The sequence below is a fragment of the Heterocephalus glaber genome, unplaced genomic scaffold (genome assembly GCF_053883595.1).
Source record: "Heterocephalus glaber isolate CG9 unplaced genomic scaffold, H.glaber_assembly_v1.0 deba00001481, whole genome shotgun sequence".
Taxonomy (NCBI): domain Eukaryota; kingdom Metazoa; phylum Chordata; class Mammalia; order Rodentia; family Bathyergidae; genus Heterocephalus; species Heterocephalus glaber.
This window is the reverse complement of record NW_028258317.1, coordinates 6,734,141-6,756,960: the sequence shown is the minus strand read 5'-3', so window position 1 is coordinate 6,756,960 and position 22,820 is coordinate 6,734,141. Positions and strand designations below refer to the sequence as shown.

The following is a 22,820-nucleotide window of genomic DNA, read 5'->3' as shown; positions in this document are numbered from 1 at the left end:
CAAAAAAAAAGAAAATAGCACTTTTGGGCTAGGGATTTAGCTCACTGGCACTGTGGCTGCCTCACAAGCTCAAGGTTCTGAGTTTGATCCCCAGTACCAAAAAAACAAACAAATGTATGACATGCCTCAAGAAATCATATCTAGTGTCCCTCCCAGTTCTAAAATTCTCCAATTGAGAGTCACAGTATATTATTCTTATATGTACTGAATAATCAAATAAACAGTTTTGAGGTTGGATTTCTGTAAAATTCCTTGAATAATTTGAAAAGTCAAACTGAGACATAAGGCCCTCCTATAGTTCAAACCTTCAAAAGACAATTGGCTGAGCCAAACTTCAATACCCCTAGGATGGTGATAGTCAAATTGCCATCAATGCTACCACTGATTGAAAAACTGAAAATTTAAATTTCATTAAGAGTTGCCAGAATGGAGTCCGTTTTTTAATTCTGCTTGCAACATGCATCAGTGGTACTCTTCATCAACACTGTGAACAGTCTGCAATGCCTCTTTTTTCCTTGTAGCCTGGAAAGTTGAACACATTTGTACTAGTGGTGCAAGTTCCTCATGTTTTTTACTCTCTTCCAAGTTCCTCATGGTTTTTACGTGTGATCTGGCATAAGCCAGGCCCCTTAAAAGAAACCACTTGGAATCATATAGGTTTTCATTGAATTTATCTAAATGGTGGCTTTAAAAAGGATTTTGAGAGTTAGGGCCTTCCGGGCCACCATTCCACCACTCTCAGCCCAGAGGTAGGGGCTTCTGGGCCATCATTCCACTACTCCCAGCCCAGATGAAGGGGCTTCCAGGCTGCTGCTCTACCACTCCCAGCCCAGAGGAAGGGGCTTCCAGGCCACCATTCCACACCTTGAAGCCCAGAGGAAGGGGCTTCTGAGCCACCATTGCATTCCTTGAAGCCCAGAGGAAGGGGCTTCTGAGCCACCATTCCACTGCTCCCAGCACAGAGGAGGTGAGCCTTATGGGTCCCAACAGCAACCCTCCGCCATTGAAATGAGACGACACATAAACAAGTCTCAAAACCAGGCTTCCAGATCACCTACAGCAACCCCAAAAGGAAATGAGATGGAACACTCTGATATTCAACCACCTGGACTCCCTGAACTGGCAACAAAAGAGGATCTGGAAAAAGTGAAATCAGAAATAATTTCTCACAGTACAGCAGAGATTGTGCCCATGGTGCAAGACATGATTAATAAATCTAGCAAGGACACAGATTAAAAAATAGAGGAGCTGAGGAAAATGATAGAATCCCAACATAGGAAACAAATCAAATCCATAAAACAGATGCAAACAGATTTCCAGGAGATTAAAAACTCCATTCAAAGTTTATGCAGCATAATGAGTCAATATGAGGACAGAATTTCAGATACAGAAGATAAGATGGCACTTAGTAACCAGGAAAAGAACAACTGCTTCAAAACTGTAAGGGCTCCTGAGAAATCAAGCCACCAGCTGCTAGACGATGCAAAGAAAAATAACATGACTGATCGGAGTCAATGAAGAAACGAGAGAGTGCAGATGACATAAATAAAACTCTTCACAGAAGTAATGGCAAAAAACTTCCCAAGCAGGGGAAAAGAACTTGACATATAGATAAGTGGGGCATATAGTACTCCAAATAGCCTTGATCAAAAAAATCTACCCATAGGCATATAATTGTTAAGATTCCAGAAACTCAACAGAAGAACAAAGTTCTAAAAGCAGTTAGAGAAAAGAAACAAATCACATACAAAGGAAAGCCCATCAGAATCACAGCAGGCTTCTCAACACAAACCATCAAGGCAAGAACAATCACAGCACACTTCTCAATGCAAACCATCAAGGCAAGAAGAGCTTGGAGGGACATATTCCAACCACTAAAGGAAAACAGCCTCCAACCTAGATTGATGTACCCTGAAAAATTATCTTTCAAAATTGATGGAGAAATGAGATACTTTCATGACAAAGAGCACCTTAGGAAATTCATGAATACTAAACCAGCAGTCCAAAAAGTTTTAGACAATACCCCAGGAACAGACAATGAGGATCACAACCCCAGGAAGCCCAGCAGAACGAATCCACTGGGCTCAATGAGAAATTAAATGGAAAGGGGGAGAACCCAACAAAAAGAAAAAGTCATGGCAATGACAAGTCAATACGTTTCAGTTACAATCATCAACGTTAATGGTCTCAGTTCACCAATCAAAACAAATAGACTGGCAGAATGGGTCAAGAAGCAAAATCCAACAATATGCTGCATACAAGAAACACACTTAATTCCAAAGGAAACTCATAGACTGAAAGTTAAAGGGTGGAAAACAATACTTCATGCAATGGGAACCCAAAAAGAAGCAGAAGCGATCCTCTTTGCAGATCAAGTAGATTTCAAAACAACACTGATTAAGAGAGATGAAGAAGGACACTACATCCGTGTAAAGGGAACAATCCAACAGGAAGAGATGACAATCATACATATCTATGCACAAACACTAGTGTGCCCAACTATATAAAAAAATACTAACGGACATGAAAAGTCATATATGCACTAATACAATTGTAGTGTGGGAACGCAACACCCCACTGTCACAAATAGATAGATCAACTAGACAAAAAATAAGTAATGAAATACCAGAACTCAATCGAACTCTTGAACAAATGAACTTAACAGATGTTTACAGAGTCTTCCACCCCACAAAATCAGAATACACATTCTTCTCAGCTACACATGGTTCATTCTCCAAAATAGACCACATACTCACACATAGAACATGTTTAAGTAAGTGCAAAGGAATAGAAGTTATCCCCTGTATATTATCAGACCATAGTGATAGAATTGGAAATCCATAGCAAAAGAAACTCAAAAAATTTCATAAATATGGAGAAATTGAACAACATACTTCTGAATAACCAATGGGTCACAGAGGAAATTAAAGAATAAATCAGACAGTTCCTTCAATTAAATGACAATGACAATACAACATATCAGAATCTATGCTACATAGTGAAAGCAGTCTTATGAGGGAAATTCATAGCAGTGAATGCACATATTAGGAAAACAGAATGAGCCCAATTAAACAACCTGATGTTGAACCTCAAGCATCTAGAAAAAGAAGAGCAGGAAAAACCCAAAACTCATACAAGGGAGGAAACTGTAAAGATCAGAGCAGAAATCGATGCAATGGAGACTAAGAGAATAATACAAAAAAATCAATGAAGCCAAGAGTTGGTTCTTCAAAAGAATCAACAAAATTGACAAACCCTTAGCCAACCTTATCAGAAAAAGGAAAGAAAAGGCCCAAATCCATGCCATTAGGAATGAGAAGGGTGAAATTTCAACAGACCCAGCAGAAATCCAGAGGATCATCAATACCTACTTCCAGACCCTATACACCAATAAGATGGAAAACACAGAAGAAATGGACAGATTCCTAGATACATATGAATTACCAAAGTTGAACGAAGAAGACCTAAAAATTCTAAACAGCCCAATATCAACCAATGATATTAAAAACTTTATTTAAAACGTACCAACCAAGAAAATCCCAGGTCCTGATGGCTTCACTGTTGAATTCTACAAGACATTTAGAGAGGAACTACTGCCACTACTGTTTAAACTCTTCAATGAAATTGAAAGGGAAGCAATACTCCCAAATTCATTCCTGGAAGTAAGCATTACCTTGATCCCCAAAGCAGAGAACAACACACCGAAAAAGAGAACTACAGGCCAATCTCACTAATGAACATAGATGCAAAAATCCTTAATAAGATAATGGCAAATAGAATGCAGAAGACCATCAAGAAGATCATACACTCTGACCAAGTGGAATTCATCCCAGGGATGCAGGGATGGTTCAACATACACAAATCAATCACTGTAATACACTGTATCAATAGAGCCAAGGACAAAATCCATATGATTATCTTCATAAGCATTTGACAAAATCCAACATGCATTTATGATAAAAACCCTACAAAAATTTGGAATAGACGGTCTCTACCTCAATCTGATAAAAGCCATCTATGAAAAACCAACAACCAATATCTTATTATATGCTCAAACACTGAAATCCTTCACATTAAAATCAGGAACAAGACAAGGATGTGCACTATCACCACTCTTGTTCAATATAGTTTTGGAAACATTAGCCACGGCAATTAGACAAAAGAAAGAAATAAAAGGAATAAAGACAGGAAATGAAGTCAAATTGTCATTATTTGCAGATGACGTGATACTCTATACAGAAGATCCCAAGAACACCACCAAAATTCTTCTAGACTTAATTACCATATTCAGTAGAGTACCTGGATACAAGGTCAACACACAAAAATCAATAGCTTTCCTCTACACAAACAACAGACTCACTGAGAGAGAAATAGGGCAAACAATTCCTTTCACAATAGCATCCAAAAAGTGAAATACCTAGGAATCAACCTAACAAAAGAAATCAAAGGGCACTTCTCTGAAAACTATAGCACTCTGAAAGGAGACATTGAAGATGATATCAGAAAATGGACAGACATCCCCTGCTCCTGGGTAGGAAGGATCAATATAGTGAAAATGGCCATACTTCCAAAACTGCTATATAGATTTAATGCAATTCCAATTGAGATCACAGCAGCATACTTCATGGACCTTGAGAAAACAATCCACAAATTCATTTGGAACAAGAAGAGACCCAGAATAGCAAAAGCAATTCTAGGTAACAGAGATATGGCGGGGGTATCACAATCTCCAACTTGTAACTATACTACAAAGCTGCTGTTATAAAAACAGCATGGTACTGGCAAAGTAACAGACCTGAGGACCAGTGGTACAGATTAGAAGATTCTGAAACAACTCCAGACACACTCAGTCATCTCATCTTCGACAAAGGAGCCAAACACCCTCACTGGAGGAAAGATAGCCTCTTTAATAAATGGTGCTGAAAAAATTGGGTTTCAACTTGCCAAAGACTAAAACTAGACCTATATCTCTCACCATGCACTAAACTAAAATCAAAATGGATGAAGGGTGTAAATATTAAAATAGAAGCATTGAATCACCTGGAACGGAGGTTAGGTAGAACTCTTGAAGACATTGGTATAGGAAATGATTTTATGAACAAAACCTCAGTTACCCATGAACTAGCACAATCAACAAGTGGGATCTCTTCTTATTAAAAAGCTTCTGCACAGCAAGGGAAACCACCAGCATTGTGAAGAGACAACCCACAATGTGGGAAAACATCTTTACCTGCTGTACCTCAGACAAAGGTCTACTATCAAGAATCTATAAAGAACTTAAAAAAATCAGACCTCCCAAATTTAAAGACCCAATCCAAAAATGGGCATCTGAAATGAACAGACATTTCTCAAACAAAGAAGTAGAAATAGCAAATAAACATATGAAAAAGTGTTCAACATCACTGGTCATTTGAGAGATACAAATGAAAACAACGCTGAGATTCCACCTTACTCCAGAAAGAATGGCTGCTATCGCAAAATCAACCAATAACAAATGCTTGTGGGGCTGTAGAGAAAGAGGAACTCTGCTCCACTGCTGGTGGCAGTGTAGACTGGTGCAACCACTGTGGAAATCAGTGTGGAGATACCTCAAAGAACTAGGGCTGGAGGTCCCATTTGGCCCAGCTATTCCCCTGCTGGGTATTTTCCCAAAAGAATTGAAAGAATCATACCACAGTGATATATGTGTACCCATGTTCATAGCAGCACAACTTGTAATAGCTAAAACTTGGAAACAGCCCAATGCCCATCAACTGGAGACTGGATAAAGAAAATGTGGCTCTTTTATATGGAGTACTACTCAGCCATAAAAAAGAGAGATTAGAGACATTTATATCTAAATGGATGCACACTGAGGTGATACTCTTAAGTGAAATAAACAGGACACATGTGTAAATACCAAATCGTTTCTCTAGTGAGAGAAACTGAAAGTGTGAATAAGGACTAAAAGGTATAATAGATAATGTGAAATAGGAAGAAAAGGGGCAAGGGGAAAGGGGAAGTGGTAGGGGTAGGGGAAAGGAAAGAAGGGAATGGAATTAATATGAGAAAATGAAAAAATGGAAGCAAAGTCTTTGTAAATAGGGAGGGATGGAGGGGTTGAAGCGAGGGCAGGGGAAGTGGGAAAAATAAGAGCCAAGAAAGATTATGTAAAGGTGCCAATTTCCAATGATGAATGTCATTATATTGTATACCTAAAATGTAGTAGTAAAATAAAATTTAAAAAGGATTTTGAAGGAGAGTACAATAAAAATATGCAACTCTAAAAGAACAAAATTAATTATTATAAAAAGTTATGCCATCTTTTCAGGTTTCAAGTGAAGAATTTGACAAAACTAGGGATTATGTATAATGATAGTCTTTTGATACATTTAGGGACAAGACTTGGAAGAAGGTGTTTTGGTCAGTGTTCACTACAGGAACAGATTTAATATAAGATATATACATATGACATTTATACAACATATATAATATATATGACACACACACATATACCCATGGACTTCAGAGTCAGGTGTGAAAGAATGCAAAAGGACCATCTATGCACTGGAGAACCAAAGGATCCAAGTAAGAGTCATAGGCCTGGAGCTCACTCCAGAGTCCCATGTGAGTCTATCAGGAAGCCAAAGGGGCTGCATTGGAAGGCTAAAGAGTTTGCACGGTGAGGGTGGAGAATCTGTGCTGGAAGCCTGAAGACCAACGTCCAAAGGCAATGGCAAAGAGTGGAGCTACTCCAAAGAAACAGAAGCAAGACTTCCTTCTTTCCCTTTTTATTCTATCCAAGCTTCAAGCCTATTAGTTGGTGCCACTCACACCCAGAACTATGCTACACCAACACCACAGTTAATTATGACAGAAGGGGAAGGAGACAATTTGACCAGTAAATATAAAGTACTATTTAAATATCAAAGCAGGTTATAAGCCTTGAAGGCTTGTTTCTTGTGCTTATAACCTGCTTTGATATTTAATACACTGAATCTGTCAGGTGCATACCACATTGTAACCATCATCCCCTTAGGGTCACTTTTTGTCTTTAAAAACCTATTATAGTAACCTAATCAGAACATTTGGGAGTAGATATTTAGAAAGTTTAACGTCTTTAGAAGCAAATCACAAAAATTTGTTTAATGTTTTGAACGTTAACATTTATTTAAATAGTACTTTATATTTGCTGGTCAAATTTTCTCCTTCCCTTTCTGTCATAGTTAACTGTGGTGTCAACTTGCACAAAAAACACCTAGTTGGTTGGTTTAGCGTAGTTCTGGGTGAGGATAATGGACTCACTGAACAGGGAATACACACACTGGGTGTGAGTGGCACCATCCAATAGTCTTGTAGCCTGATTTGACTGAGGGTGTTCACTCTGCTGAGAACCAAGAGAATGGACGCAAGAATTCCACAGTAGAATGGATTTCATCCATTTCATCAGGTGTGGCTCAGAACTTTAAACAAACAAGTTATTACTGCATACAAAGAACAGCAGGATGTATTAGTCACTCTCCACTCACTAGGACAAAAAAACCTGACACTTGCAAGTTAGAGGAGAGGCTTATTTTGGCTTACAGTTTCAGAGGGTTCAGTCCATGGTCAACTGACTCCAAGGTATAAGAATCATGGTGGAAGAAAGTTGTTTACTTCATGGCAGCTAGAAGCAGAGAGTAAAGGGAGGAGCTAAAGAAGAATACAACCTTCCAGGTTATATCCCTAATGACCATATCTTCTGCTCAGGCCCCACCACATAATAGCACATTCATCTATGAACTCATCAATGGATTAAACCACTGATCAACATACCACCCTAGGATCCAACCACCTTCCAAAAGCCCTACTTCTGAACACATGAGACTTATAGGGGACATTTTAGGTCTAAACTATAATACATGACTAATATAGCATTAATGGGATTGGTTTTTCCTTCCACATTGGATCCCAAAGATAGGGTCTTTGAAGAGGACATTCAAGAGTTCTTGGATACCCATGTCCTCAGCACCATCATTTCTGTGGGTACATATGAGGCATTCAGCTCTATAATGCAAACTAGGAATTGGGAGGTAGAAATCATTTTATAAATAAAACACTCTATCAAGCACTTCTTGGGGACCAGACTTTTAAAGTTGGAGTGAATAAAATATAAAAGCCACCTCTAAGGAGCTCAGATTGAGCTGGCCATGATGGCGCACAATAATAATAATCCCAGCACTCAGGAGGCTGAGGCAGGAGAATTGCTTCGAGTTCAAGGCCAGCCTGGGCTACATAGTGACATAGTGAGTTCAAGCCTAGCATGAATTACAAAGTGAGATCCTATCTAAAAAAAAAAAGAACTCAGACTGGCTACATATTTGGCATTAAGGTGAAAATGAGCACTCCAAACTGAAAATTTTGTAATCATGTATGAAGCTATATGTATATAGGTATCAAGGATTATTACTTTAAAAGTGCTTTCATAATTATTTACTATTTATAGGGGTCACAATTTTCCAGAACAGGGTATGCATATTTTATTGACCAATTACTTGAATTGACAACTGGAAAGCAGAAACTATAAACGCCCATAGGTCACAAATACTAAAGTCCACATTTTATAGCTATGTCAAATAGGGTGAGCTTGGAAAAGAAAGAATAAAATAAACCTGAGATATTTCAATATATGTTATTTGTATGAATCTTTAAAACATATTCTTTTTAATATCATTGATACTACTTCCATACACAGGTCCATCAGTCCTTCAGGATTGAAGAAAACTCTTGCCTAACAAGATCCAGAAGTTCCTTTATCTTTTTAATTTAAAGCACTGGAGTTTTGTGAAGTATAGGGTGTGGTTCTCTAAAGAATGTAGACTAGATAAGATCTGCAACTTTAAAAAGATAGTAACTATGAGAATTACACTGTGGTCAAAACAAGATCATGGAGGCTTTATGCTTTGTAGGAAAGATCACTGTCTCTATTATGAAGTTAAAGCACATCTCTAAAAAAATGTAAATATTGTATAAGTTAATTACAGATTTTACTACAGGTAGTTTATTTTACCTAAAATATTCCTGACAACAGCAGTATAAAGAGAGGGGCTGAAATCCCCAACAGAGCACTATGCTATTATTTCAAGGTTAGTTCACTGCTGTTTTTTGCATAAAATAATAGCTTGCTTAAGGGCCTGACCCACTCCTGATGAAATGGATGAAATCCATTCCACTATTAAATCTTGCATCCATTCCTTTGGCTCTCAGCACAGTGAATACCTTGGTCAGATCAAATCCTCCTCTTCTCTGGGGCACAGAAGATAAACAAATGTATACTGCTTATTGTACATCCACAGCTGAAGTTGCATACTGGAGTAGTTGAAAAAGGGTGGCACAATATGGACAAACACCAGAGCAATGTGGACACACACAGTTGGCAGGATAATCTATAACCAGGCATTTCGGGGAGGGGGCAGTGGCAAGAAAAGGTGAATGACAGAACGAAGGCCAAGGGGAAATACCATGCAACACCAGGCAGCACATGAAGGAGGGGTACAGGGCCCTTAGATAAGTCCCACTAGGTATTCTTGGCAGCTAGGAATCAGTAGATCCTGAAAACCAAACATGTGCCCTCCAGGCATTTCTGGAAGCTGGCAGCATGAAGCCAGAAACTATAGTCAACTCACAGAGCCACTAAGCTAGGAATTTCAACGAATAAAGTATAACCTTATATGATGGTGACTCAAAATGCTTGGCGCTGCCATCTTTCCCCCTGAAGATTAAGAAAGACCACATTGAGACCTCAGCTCCTTTCAACCCACCAGAGCCAGAAATACTGAGTCCTGGTTCTGTGTCTAGCATAAGTGGACACCACAAGCATGATATCACTTCCCTCTCTGGCCTCAGTTTTCTCATCTGTAATCTGAAGATTGAGAACTGGTGACCTATACAAATCCCACATTCATGAAGAAAAAAAAAAAAACTGTACAACTGTGGCTCCCATCAGAAACAAGAGGAGCCATTGTCAAGCATGATCAACCCAAAAAGCATAATTATTTAAGTCCTTCCTGAAATTCCTCAAACTTTCTATATACAGACTTATATATAAGTAAACTAAAAGGTCTTTCCATTTATACCTGAAAAATTTACCCTTTAAAATTTTAGGTTAAAGGGCCAGGGATTTAGCTCAATGGTACCTTGTACTTGGGTACAAGGTCCTGAATTCGATCTCCATTACCAAAAAAAATAGATTAAAAAAAATCTCCTTGATTCTGGTGTTCTGAGACTTCAAAGTAGAAAATTATCACTCAGTGACTACAGTCATATGGCACATAATGATGTCTTGGTCCAAAATGGACTACATGCACAACAGTGGTCTCATAAGCTTTTATTATGTAGTGATATTGTGATGTCTTAGCTCATATAAGTGCACTCCATGATGTTCACACAAAGGCAAAAAATACCTAACTGCATTTTTCAGAATGGATCACCATCATTAAACAACACATGGCTGTAACTCTATGAGAAAATAAATTAGTAGCATTTTTGCCAATCGACAAATAAGGTAACTAAGATTCAGAAATAGTAAGTAACATGCCCAAGGTCACACAGTTAATAATTAGCAGAACCGGAATTCAAATCCAAGTTTGCATGCTCCAAAATAATGCTCTTTACATTACCTACGTAATCTGCAGGGAAGACTCTCTGCAGACCTTTTGTATATATTTCCTAATTTTTAATGTGAAATAATTTTCCTTCCTAATCAATTGAATTAGCATTTAAATATTATCTTGCAGGCAACAGTGTAATGAATCTTCTCTGTTCACCAATTATTTTCTAATCTACCTATCAGCGTGAGTAAAACATCAATTTAGAAAACAGTCAATTTCCCAATAAGTTCATATATTAAGTACATCTGGCATAACATCTCTCATATTATGAAAGCTGAAAAAAAACTATATATTATGGTATAGTATCAGTCCCCATTCTAAGCACTTATTCATTTTTATCCTCATAAACAACGTGGTATCATCAGTAATACTGTTATCCTCATTTTATAGAGGAGGATACTGGCATACAAAGAAGTAATTTACCAGATAACGCAAATGTCAAAAAGCAGAACTGGGATTAAAGTACAGAAAATCTAGCTCCAGAATCTATACTGTGCCCACCACAATGCTATTTTGAGTTCATTGGTTTGAGAGCCTTCAGCCCAGTCATGTAGCCAGAGTCCCTGCCCTGGAACAACATGTCTCTCACGAGCAAAAAAGCCCTTTCCAACGCTATCTACCAACCATCAGCCTCTTCCACAAAAGGCCCACAAATGTTGTGTGAGTTTCCAGCCCTTTACCAGATAGCCTTTGCCGTCCATCCTACTGAGCAGGTCTGTCTCTGGCTTTGTAAAAAAACAACACTGAAGGTCACCTGTTATCTTAGTTATTTCTGACATTGCTGTGTTCCTCCCTCCAGAATCTTCAGTAAGCCTGTAAATAAGAAAAAAAAAGAAACTGAAAATTTCTGAAAAACAAGGTGTAATAGTGGAAAACCTATAGCACATATATGGAAAACCTATGCTGCTGCAGGCTGTTTGTTATCACCAAAAGCTCTAAAAGGTTCACTATCACTGAGCTAGGACCTTACAAAATAAAAACGACCTGCCTGTAATTTAAAAAGATGCTCAATTCACAAAAAATCAGAGAAATGTAGTTTAAGATGTTTTAATTTAAATAGTAAACGGAACCAAATAATAAAGTTTTATAATAAAATTTGGCAAGAATGTGGAGAAAGGAAATTCCATGCACTGCCTGTAGGACTATGTGTTGGTACTTAAAAAATAAGAAGGATCGAGGCTCCTCGGCTGTGTTCCGGTTCCTGTCCACAGCACGGTGAGGTCCCGGAAGCAGGACAGCCTTCATCTGGTGCTCCGCTTAGCCACACGGGCGCCTGCAACGCCCAATTCCATCCCCCCCCACCCCGCCCTGCCTTACAGCTCGTCTGCTACCTGGTCCCTCACTACAGAGGCACAGGGGATTATACTTCACATAGTTAAATGTGATAGATTAATAACTACCACAAATTGTCATTTTCTAAGCTGCGCTGGATGCTATGGTATTGCTGATTGTAACATTTGGCCTAACATGTTGTGATTGATCTAATCAGTTTTCCTTCCTGGTATAAGGAAAATAAAATAGCCTCAGAGTCATTAGAGCCTCAAAATCTAAACACAAGCCATATATGGAAGACACCTCTGAAAAGCAATCATTACACAAGGGTTTTAAACACAAGCAACAAAGATACCTGCATTAAACAATTTTGAAATATCAACCCAGGAATTAAAGCAAGGACAGTACCAAAAACAAAAATGAGAAGACATTTAAGCAAGGCACAAACGCAGGCTTCCACGCCACAAAAAGGAAATTCTGGGGGAAATGAGGTGGAAAAGTCAGATAATCAACCACCTGGACACCCTGAACTGATAGCACAGGAAGCAACAAAACAGATACATGAGGCTCTAGAAAAATTCAAAGGAGAAATAATCTCCCAGATAAATACAGAGATGGTGAGTAGCGTGAAAGACATTATTAGAGGCTCTAGAGCAGAAACAGACAAGAAAATAGATGAGATCAGAAACATGCTGGAAGCCATGAATGCCCATCATAAGAAAGAAATGGAATCCATGAAACAGATTGAAACAGATATTCAGGAGAGATTAAAAACTCCATTGAAAGCATGCAGAGCAGACTAAGAGAATCTGAAGACAGAATATCAGATATAGAAGACAGGATCGCAGTTAAGGACCATGAAAACAGAGATTTCTTAAAGATAGTAAGGGACCATGAGAAATCAATCCAACAGCTGCTAGATGATGCAAAGAAGAATAACATAAGACTGATAGGAGTCCACGAAAAAACAGGAGAAAGTACAACTGACATAAAAAACTGTTCACAGAAGTAATAGTAGAAAACTTCCCAGACAGAGGTAGAGAATTGGACACACAGATAAGTGAGGCATACAGAACTGCACCCAGCCACAATCAAAAAAAATCTACACCTAGGCATATAATAGTCAAGATCCCAGAAACCCAACAGAAGAACAAAATTCTACAGGAAGTTAGAGAAAAGAAACAAATCACCTACAAAGGAAAGCCCATCAGAATCACGGCAGATTTCTCAACACAAACCCTCAAATCAAGGAGAGCCTGGAGTGAAGTACTTCAAGCCCTAAAAGAAAATAACTTCCAACCTAGACTGTTGTATCCTGCAAAATTATCTTTCAAAATCGATGGGGAAATTAGAAACTTTCACAACAAAGAACACCTGAGAAATTTCATGAACACCAAACCAGCACTCCAAACAATTTTATGCAATATCCTAGAAAAAGACAATGAAGGTCACAACTCCATGAGGGCCAACAGAGAGAAGACACCACACAAGGTAAGGCACTAAAGGGAAAGGGAGAAAAATAAGAAAAGAGCCAACAACAATAAAACATCAAGGCCAGAATGAGTCAATATCTCTCAATTATAACTATCAATGTTAATGGCCTCAATTCACCAATCAAAAGAAAAAGACTGACAGAATGGATTAAGAAGCAAAGTCCAACAACATGCTATATACAAGAAACACACCTAACTCAAAAGGAAATTCATAGACTGAAAGTAAAAGGATGGAAAACAGTTCTCCACATGACAGGAACCCAGAAAAAAGCAGAGGTAGCAATCTTATTTGCAGACAAAGTAGATTTCAAACCAAAACTAATTAAGAGAGACAAAGATGGTCACTACATCCTTGTGAAGGGAACAATCCAAGAGGAAGAGATGACAATCCTAAATATTTATGCACCAAATACGAATGCCCCCAACTATACAAACAAATATAATTGGACATGAAAAACCAAATAAGCACTAACACAATTGTAGTGGGGGACCTCAACACCCCTCTATCACAAATAGACAGATCATCTAGGAAAAAAATTAACAATGAAATTCTAGAACTGAACCAAGCTATTGAACAAATGGACTTAAGAGATGTTTAGAGAGTGTTCTACCCCACAAAATCAGAATACACATTCTTTTCAGGTGTACATGGGTCATTCTCCAAAATAGATCACATTCTAGCTCATAGGGCAAATCTAAGTAAATGTAAAAGAACTGAAGTTATCCCTTGTATATTATCAGACCATAGTGCAATAAAATTGGAGATCAATAACACAAGAAACCGCAGAACACTCACAAACACGTGGAAATTGAATAACACTCTCCTGAACAACCAATGGGTCACAGAGAAAATTAAAGAAGAAATTAGACAGTTTCTACAAGTAAATGATAATGCCAGTACAACATACAGAAATCTGTGGGACACAATGAAAGCAGTTCTACGTGGGAAATTCATAGCAGTGAATGCCCATATTAGGACAACAGAGAGAACTCAGTTAAATAACCTAATGCAGAACCTCAAGCTCCTAGAAAAAGAAGAGCATAACAAACCCAAAGCTCGTACAAGAAAGGAAATTATAAAGATCTGAGCAGAAATCAATGCAATGGAGACTAAGAGAACAATACAAAAAAATCAATTAATCGAAGAGCTGGTTTTTGAAAAGAATAAATAAAATCAATAAACCTTTAGCCAACTTTATCAAAAAAAGGAAATAAAAGGCTCAAATCCATTCAATTAAAAATGAAAAAGGTGAAGCCACAACAGATCCAGCAGAAATTCAGAGGATCATCAATACCTACTTTGAGAACCTGTACTCTAATAAAATGGAAAACACAGAAGAAATGTACAGATTCCTAGATACATGCAAATTGCCAAAGTTAAATGAAGAAGATATAGAAATTCTAAACACCCCAATTACAATGAGTGAAATTGAAAATGTAATAAAAAATTTATCAACAAAGAAAAGCCCAGGTCCTGATGGGTTCACTGCTGAATTCTACAAGTCATTTAAAGAAGAACTATAGCCATTACTCTTTAAACTCATCAAGGAAATTGAAAGGGAAGGAAGGCTTCCAAATTCTTTCCTGGAATCAAGTGTTACTTTGATTCCAAAACCAGGGAAAGACCTAATCCAAAAAGAGAACTACAGACCAATCTCCCTAATGAACATAGATGCAAAAATCCTCAACAAGATACTGGCAAACAGAATACAGAGGGTCATCAAGAAGATCATACACCCTGACCAAGTCAGATTTATCCCAGGGATGCAAGGATGGTTCAACATCTGTAAATCAATAAATGCAATACACTATATTAACAGAGTCAAGGACAAAAACCATATGATCATCTCAATAGATGCAGAAAAGGCATTTGACAAAATCCAGCACCCATTCATGATAAAAACGCTACAGAAAATTGGAATAGAAGGTCTTTATCTCAACCTGATTAAGGCTATCTAAGAAAAACCAACAGCCAACATCATACTAAATGGTCAAAACCTGAAAACTTTAATGCTAAAATCAGGAACAAGACAAGGATGCCCATTATCACCACTCCTGTTCAATATAGTTCTGGAAACATTAGCCATAGCAATTAGACAAGAGAAAGCAACAAAAGGAATAAAGATAGGAAAGGAAGAAGTGAAACTGTCATTATTTGCTGATGATATGATACTTTACATAGAAGACCCAAAAAACTCGGTCAAAAGCCTTCTAGACCTAATTGACAGTCAGTAGAGTACCTGGATATAAGGTCAACACTCAAAAGACAATACCCTTCTTATATGCAAATAGCTGACCCATTGAGAGAGAAATTCGGGAAATAATTCCTTTTACAATAGCATCTAAAAAAATGAAATATCTAGGAATCAACCTAACAAAGGAAGCAAAAGACCTCTACACTGAAAACTACAGCACTCTGAAGAAGGAGATCGAAGAGGATATAAGAAAATGGAAAGATATCCCTTGTTCCTGGTTAGGAAGAATCAATATAGTGAAAATGGCCATACTTCCAAAACTACTGTATAGATTTAATGCAGTACTGATTGAAATTCAAACAATATACTTCACAGAACTAGAGAAAACAATCCAAAAATTCATTTGGAAGCAGAAGAAACCTAGACTAGCAAAAGCAATTCTGGGCAACAGAGACATGGCTGAGGGTATCACAATCCCCAACTTGAAACTATACTACAAAGCTACTGTGATAAAAACAGCATGGTACTGGCAAAGAAACAGACCCAAGGATCAGTGGAATAGATTAGAAGATGCAGAAACAACTCCAGACATACTCAGCCCCCTCATCTTTGACAAAGGAGCCCACCACCATCATTGGACGAAAGATAGCCTGTTCAATAAATGGTGTTGGAAAAACTGGATTTCAACCTGCCAAAGATTAAAACTAGACCCATACCTACCACCGTGCACTAAACTAAGATCGAAGTGGATTAAAGAGCTAAATATCAAGAAAGAAACAGTAAACTTTCTGGAAGATAAGTTAGGTAGAACTCTCAATGACACTGGCATAGGAAAAGACTTTATGAACAAAACTTCAGTAACATGGGAACTAGCACAAAGAATCAACAACTGGGACTTCATCTTATTAAAAAACTTCTGCACTGCAAGAGAAACTACCAACAGAGCTAAGAGACAACCTACAATATGGGAAGAAATTTTTAGCAGCTGTACCTCAGACAAAGGTCTACTATCTAGAATATATAAAGAATTGAAAAAAATCAGACTCCCCCAAATTCAAAGACCCAATTCAAAAATGGGCACCAGAAATGAACAGACATTTCTCAGACAAAGAAGTAAAAACAGCAAATAAATATATGAAAAAAATGTTCAACATCACTGGTCATTCGAGAGATGCAGATGAAAACAACACTGAGATTCCACCTCACCCCACAAAGAATGGCTGCTATCAAGAAATCAACCAATAATAAATGCTGGCGGGGGTGTGGAGAGAAAGGAATCCTTCTCCATTGTTGGTGGGAGTGCAGACTGGTACAACCACTGTGGAAATCCGTATGGAGATACCTCAAAGAACTAGGACCAGAGGTCCCATTTGACCCAACTATCCCCCTACTGGGTATCTTCCCCAAAGAATTAAAAGAATCATACCACAGTGATATATGTGCACCCATGTTTATAGCGGCACAATTTGTAATAGCTAAGGAATGGAAACAGGCCAAGTGCCCATCAACTGGAAACTGGATAAAGAAGATGTGGTTTTTTATAAAATGGAGTACTACTCAGCCATAAAGAATGAGAAACTAGAGACATTTATAGCTAAATGGATGCATATTGAGGCCATACTCATAAGTGAAATAAATAGGACACATGTGTAAATACCGAATAGTATCTCTAGTGTGAGAAACTGAAAGTGTAAATAAGGATGAAAATGATTAAAACGAATAACTGATCATTTGAAATAGGAAAAGGTCCAAAGGTGTAGGGGTGGCAGGAGGGGAAGGAGAAAGGGAAGAAAGGAAAGGAAAAATTATGAGAAAGAAAAATAATGGAAACAAAGTCTATGTAAATAGGGAAGGGTAGTGGGGGTGAAGAGCGCAGAGGTAATGGGGAAAAAAATAAGAATGAAGATACATCATGTTCAGGTACAAACACCCAATGATAAATGTAAATGTATTGCATACCTAAAATGTACCAATTAATATAAAAAAAATAAGCAGGATCTAGTGAAGTGAAGTGCATTCAGTCATTCCATTTACAAGTATGCAAAGTTATTCACTGAAACATTATTTATAAAATAAGCATATGGAAATACTTAACTATCAGTAGCAAAGGGACAACAAAGTTTAAGTATATTCATACCCCAGAATACTGTAGAGTAATGAATAAGCCAGGTCTAAACAATTTACTTTGTTACCTTTGGTGAGTGTTAACCTCTGTGAATATCTTGTTTTCTATTTTTGTTTTACCCTGCAAAGCAGAAATATCAACTTCACAAAGTAAAATGAGAGTAACCAAAAAAAGAGGATAAAGAAAAAGTACAATGTACATCTAGCACCTACCTGATACAGGCATGTTGCAATGTGATGATCTGCCTGTGAAATAGGTATCACTGACACTCCCTTAAAGAAAGTGATGTAGGAATGGGAGATGTGATTTCAGAATACATTAAGCTCTTAAAAATAAGAAGCATAGGGGCCAGGGATTTAGCTCAGTGATTCTACTGCCTGCCTCGCAAGCACAAGGTCCCGAGTTTGATCCCTGGTACCAAAAAAAAAAAAGAACCATAGCTAAACAGGAACAAGAAAAAGATTAATCAATCAAATAACTCTTTCAAACTTGTTTAAGAGCTTATCATAAAAATACTCTATTAATATGGATTCATTCCAGAACACAAAGGCTCAAAAAATAGCTCATTTCCAATGAAAAACAGTGTGAAGCAGGAATTATACAAAGGATCTATAAAGTTATGACTTTTTCTTTCTTTTCAGTTTCTATTTTGTGCTAAGTAGAAGAAACTTCAGAAAACTCCCAGGACATAAGAAAGCTACAAAATATATTTTAATAATAATTGTCCTGAGATGTGAAGAAAATAATTTTAAATATGAAGCCTACTCCTAAAAGCACTATTAACTTACCTTGAACAGAAAACTTGGTATGTTTTTCACAGGAAGTTTTAATCTGATGAGTTCTGATTTCCTGTAAGCTGTTTACCAACCAGCCATCATAAGAAATAGAGGAACATCTGAACTTTTATCATAAAGAAGGAATCAGAAAATCGTAGGCAGTATCCTGAAACACCTAGGAAGGGGAAAAGACACAACAAACCTCTCTTTTTTAACACAGGCTTGAGCCTAGGGCAACCCACTTTCCAGGTCCCCTCCTGTCTCTCTCAGGAGCTGTCTCTCCCTCAATAAAATTTCCTATTCTTAACCTCTGTAAAATAATAATAATAATAATAATAATAATAATGGCCTTTGGAAACATGATAGTGACATGTCCTTACTGAAATGTTTTTTTCTGACACATAATCAAGTATCACAAAACAGTAAGTTAACACCAAACTAAATACTGATAAATTATAAGAAATAAATATAGATGTATGTGCACAGTTTAACACCTAATGAAAGAAAGACAAGTCTATGCCACTATCTAGTGGCTATAGAAGATGGAACTAAAAAATGAAAGCACTTACCCAGTGACAGAGCAACAGAACATAAGCATGCAGAGTTCATATGTAGCTACTGCCCTCCTACTCTGCTGGGCCAGCATTGGACCCACTTCTGTTTCCTTCTGTGCAGCTGCATGAGCCTGACCTTAGGGCAGAACCAAGCAGGAACATCATCAAGCAGATTTTTTCTTTTGCCCTCCATAATTTCCACCACCCTGCAACTGATAGCATTCATTATATGGGGTATAAAAAATACATCTTCACATTCATCAGGCCAGATGAGCAATAAAAAAAGTTGGTTTAAAACCTCACACACTGCTATAAGCTGTATAAATTTACAAAACATTCTGGCACTATTTAGCAAAGATGAATATAAGTTTCATAACAGAAATCCCACTCCTGGGTATATACTCTAGAGCAGTAGTTTGTAACTTCCTGTAACTTGCCCCAAAGAGGTCTACTGATAGAACTGAGAAGGTCTGGTAACTTGGATGGGTAAAAGTTATATCTTTATCACACCTACTTCTAACTAAAATTAACCATTCCCTTTGCTTATATAAAGGGGGGACAATAAACTACAGTATTTTATCAGGACCTGTGACTTTTAAAGGCAAAAAAAATCAAACATATTTCAAATTCCATTTACAACAGTTGCAAATACATCAAAATTTCTTTTCTCTTTATCACTACAAAATTATCTTATATCCACCATTAGATTTATCACTTAAAGTCTTAATAACAACATATATCTATGTTTTTTCAATACTTTGATTCATATATTAATAATTCTCTTTCAACACAGTTCAGTTTATTTACAACCATATATATTTGTTAAACATATAAAAGCATTAGAATTCCATAGGTTCACAAGATTTCCAAAAGTTTATTACACAAAAAAAGGTTAAGAACCACTCCCCTAAGAAATTCTTTGCATGGAAACAACATTTACAAAACTTGCAAAACAACTGAAATGACAAAAAAATTTTAGAAAAATATCTAGTAACAAAGACAGAAAATAAATCAGAAAACATAACAAAGGTTGAACAAAAAAAGAAACAACTCAGGAAGAAGACCTAAAACAGTAACTATTTTAAAAATAAAATACTGTACCTGTAATTAATATCATTAGAGAGATAAAAGTATTGAACTCACCAAGCAAAAGGATGACAGTTATGAAGAAAGAGGGAAATAAGGATATATTCTGGGGAAGAAGTAAAAAATGAGCACTTGGAAGTAAATATTGTGAAAGCAGAAATTTAAAAACAAAATAAGGTAATTTAAAAGATAAAATTGTGATATAGCCCCCACACACACACACACACAAAATAAAAAGAACTGGGCTTGGAGGCATACACGTGCAATCTGAGCAGTTGGGAGGCTGAGGCAAGAGGATCACCATGGGCTCAAGGTCATCCTGAGCTACAAATGGTATTGAGTCCATACCAACTTGGACTATACTGTGAAACCCTGTCTCTGAGGGAGAGCAGGAAAGAAAAGTAGAGGATCAAATGAGGCACAGTGTTCTAGTAAGACAAGATCTTGAGATCAACAAGAAAATAATTCAAGAAACAATAAGTTTTTCAGTTTTAGTGTCCAGATGAGTCTATTAGTAAGCTAGTGAAGCACACTGGATTTAAAAACAAAACCAAAAAATAAAAATAAAAACACCCTCTAAAACATTAGTTTCCACAGAGAATAAGAAACAATCCTCATACAAAGAATCAGCATTTCCAATTTCATGACTTTTGTACTAGAACTTACTGTAAATGAGTAAAATTATGAATAAAGATTTCTAATGTAGAAGGTTGTACCCATTCAAATTGTCAATCAAGAGATTTGGTAGAATGAAGACAATTTTAAAGATGCAAGTTTCAACAGTTTAATTCTTGGCCCACCCACGGCACCCACACAGATGGAAGAGGAGCCTGTCCCCTCTGTGTCACTCGCCCCTGGAAACCTGTGCCCTTGGATTCTGCCCCCTGGTCATGGCCACCTTCAGATTCCAAGCCCTTTATGTGTTTTGCTTCTCCTCAATAACGACCACCAGAATCTCGGGCCAACCAACCAACCAACCAACCTGATCCTACAGGCAGCCATCACCCCAGGGGAGAAGGTAACCAACAGGACAGTCCACAACCTGAGGGAGAAATAACCAACATGGCCCAGAGCACTAGGCCCAAGAAAAGCCCTCAGAGAAAATCATGACTTGCTGGATTCAGAGACTCTAGATCTTAGAAAGAATCAACTCACTCAAAAACAGAGGATTGGGGCTGGGGATTTAGCTCATTGGTTTTGCCGCCTGCTGCACAAGCGCAAGGACCGGAGTTCAAACAAACCAAAAAAAAAACCCTGAGGATTTTTTTTTTTTTTTGCAATTGACACAACTTTTTTCTTTTCTTTTTCTCTTCCTTTTTCTTTCACGGTTTTTTGGGGGGCAGGGGGGTGTGGAGTGTAGTCTCTTTTTCTTCTCCTTTTAGCTTTTTCCTTTCATTTGTTTTTTTCCTTTATTTTGCACTGTTTTTTTCGGTACTCTTATTTAATACTTTTAATTACTTGTCACTCTTCAGTATAATCCCCTCTCACTTTTTTCTCCTCCTCATTTTCCATTAATATTTCAAATTTTATTTTTCTCATTCTCTAGTTCCCACCCTGTCTATATTTACTAGTACAATCATTAATCTTTATGAATTTTTTAAATTAATTTTATTGGTACATTTTAGGTATACAATTAATGACATTCATCATCGGAAATCTGCACCTTTACATAATCTATCTTGGTTCTTATTTTTTTCCCCATTTCCCTGCCCTCTCTTCAACCCCTCCAGCCCTCCCTATCTACAAAGACTTTGTTTCCATTTATTCATTTTCTCATATTAATTCTATTAAGCTTTATGAATCTTTTATGAATTTTTAGACAGTTCACTACTAGTGTTAAATACTGCTCTATTTCTAATGGAGTTAAAGTTGTTCTATATAGTAAATATTTACTGTAGGTCAATATTTGGTTTGTCTTAGTGTCTATACTTTAATTATAGATCTCCTTTCTATGGTTAAGGGTGGTACATTATTGGTTACTACGGTATGTCAACATCTAGTTTATCTTTGACAGCTAGATTTTATTACTGTAACCAAGGTGATAGAGTTGTTGCTGTTAATTAGTTTTCTCTGTATGCTAATATCTAGACTGTCTTTAGAACTGGGTACTGGGCCAAATATACTGCAGCCTATCTACCCAAATAAACAGGTTATTGGATCCTGGGACAGACGTAAAAGCCTATAATTAAACACACATGGAGGGTATCCCTGAAAAGCAGACATTAAGGAAAAAGGTCTCCATATTAGCAACAACATCAGCAAACCTACAATTCTACAAGTTGGGTGAGTTAGATATCTTATCACAGCTTTTAACAACCCACTCAAACTCTGTCCAGTGATACAGTGTGAAATCTAAATCCTCATCCTACAAGTCAATAGATGCTATCCAAGACTGAAAAATCATGAAATACCAGAATATGCCTGAGAAAGATAAAAATACATATTATAAAAACAGCTCAAAAATCTTAAATGAAGTTATTCTAGGATAATAAGGACTATATCAGCAGTCTGAGGTTTTATTTTTAATTCTGACAGAAGTAGTAGATTTCACACTCCGTTTAAATTTTAATTTCTCATATAAGGACCATTCCTTTGGTCTTAAGAAACATTTAACCTAAATCTTTATTAGGAGCCTTCCAAGGTTATGCTGGGGTGGCAACTAGGATGGAGAAGAAAAAAAGCTTCTTTCTG

General features: G+C 37.2%; 1 long non-coding RNA gene across 3 annotated transcripts in view; it reads right to left on the bottom strand.

Moving 5' to 3' along the window:
* The window catches only part of LOC110350016 (uncharacterized), a 33,858-nt gene extending 11,043 nt beyond the window's left edge, over nt 1-22,815 (bottom strand). Inside the window, exons 1-3 of one of the 3 annotated variants that reach the window (XR_015439972.1) lie at nt 19,059-22,815; nt 18,502-18,664; nt 11,309-11,441 (exon numbers count right to left, since the gene is read on the bottom strand). This is a non-coding gene — a long non-coding RNA (uncharacterized LOC110350016). Of the gene's footprint in view, nt 1-11,308; nt 11,442-18,501 lie in introns of all 3 variants that reach the window. The other 2 variants (XR_015439971.1, XR_015439973.1) reach the window with 2 other exon arrangements.
* Between the last annotated feature and the right edge of the window lie 5 nt (nt 22,816-22,820).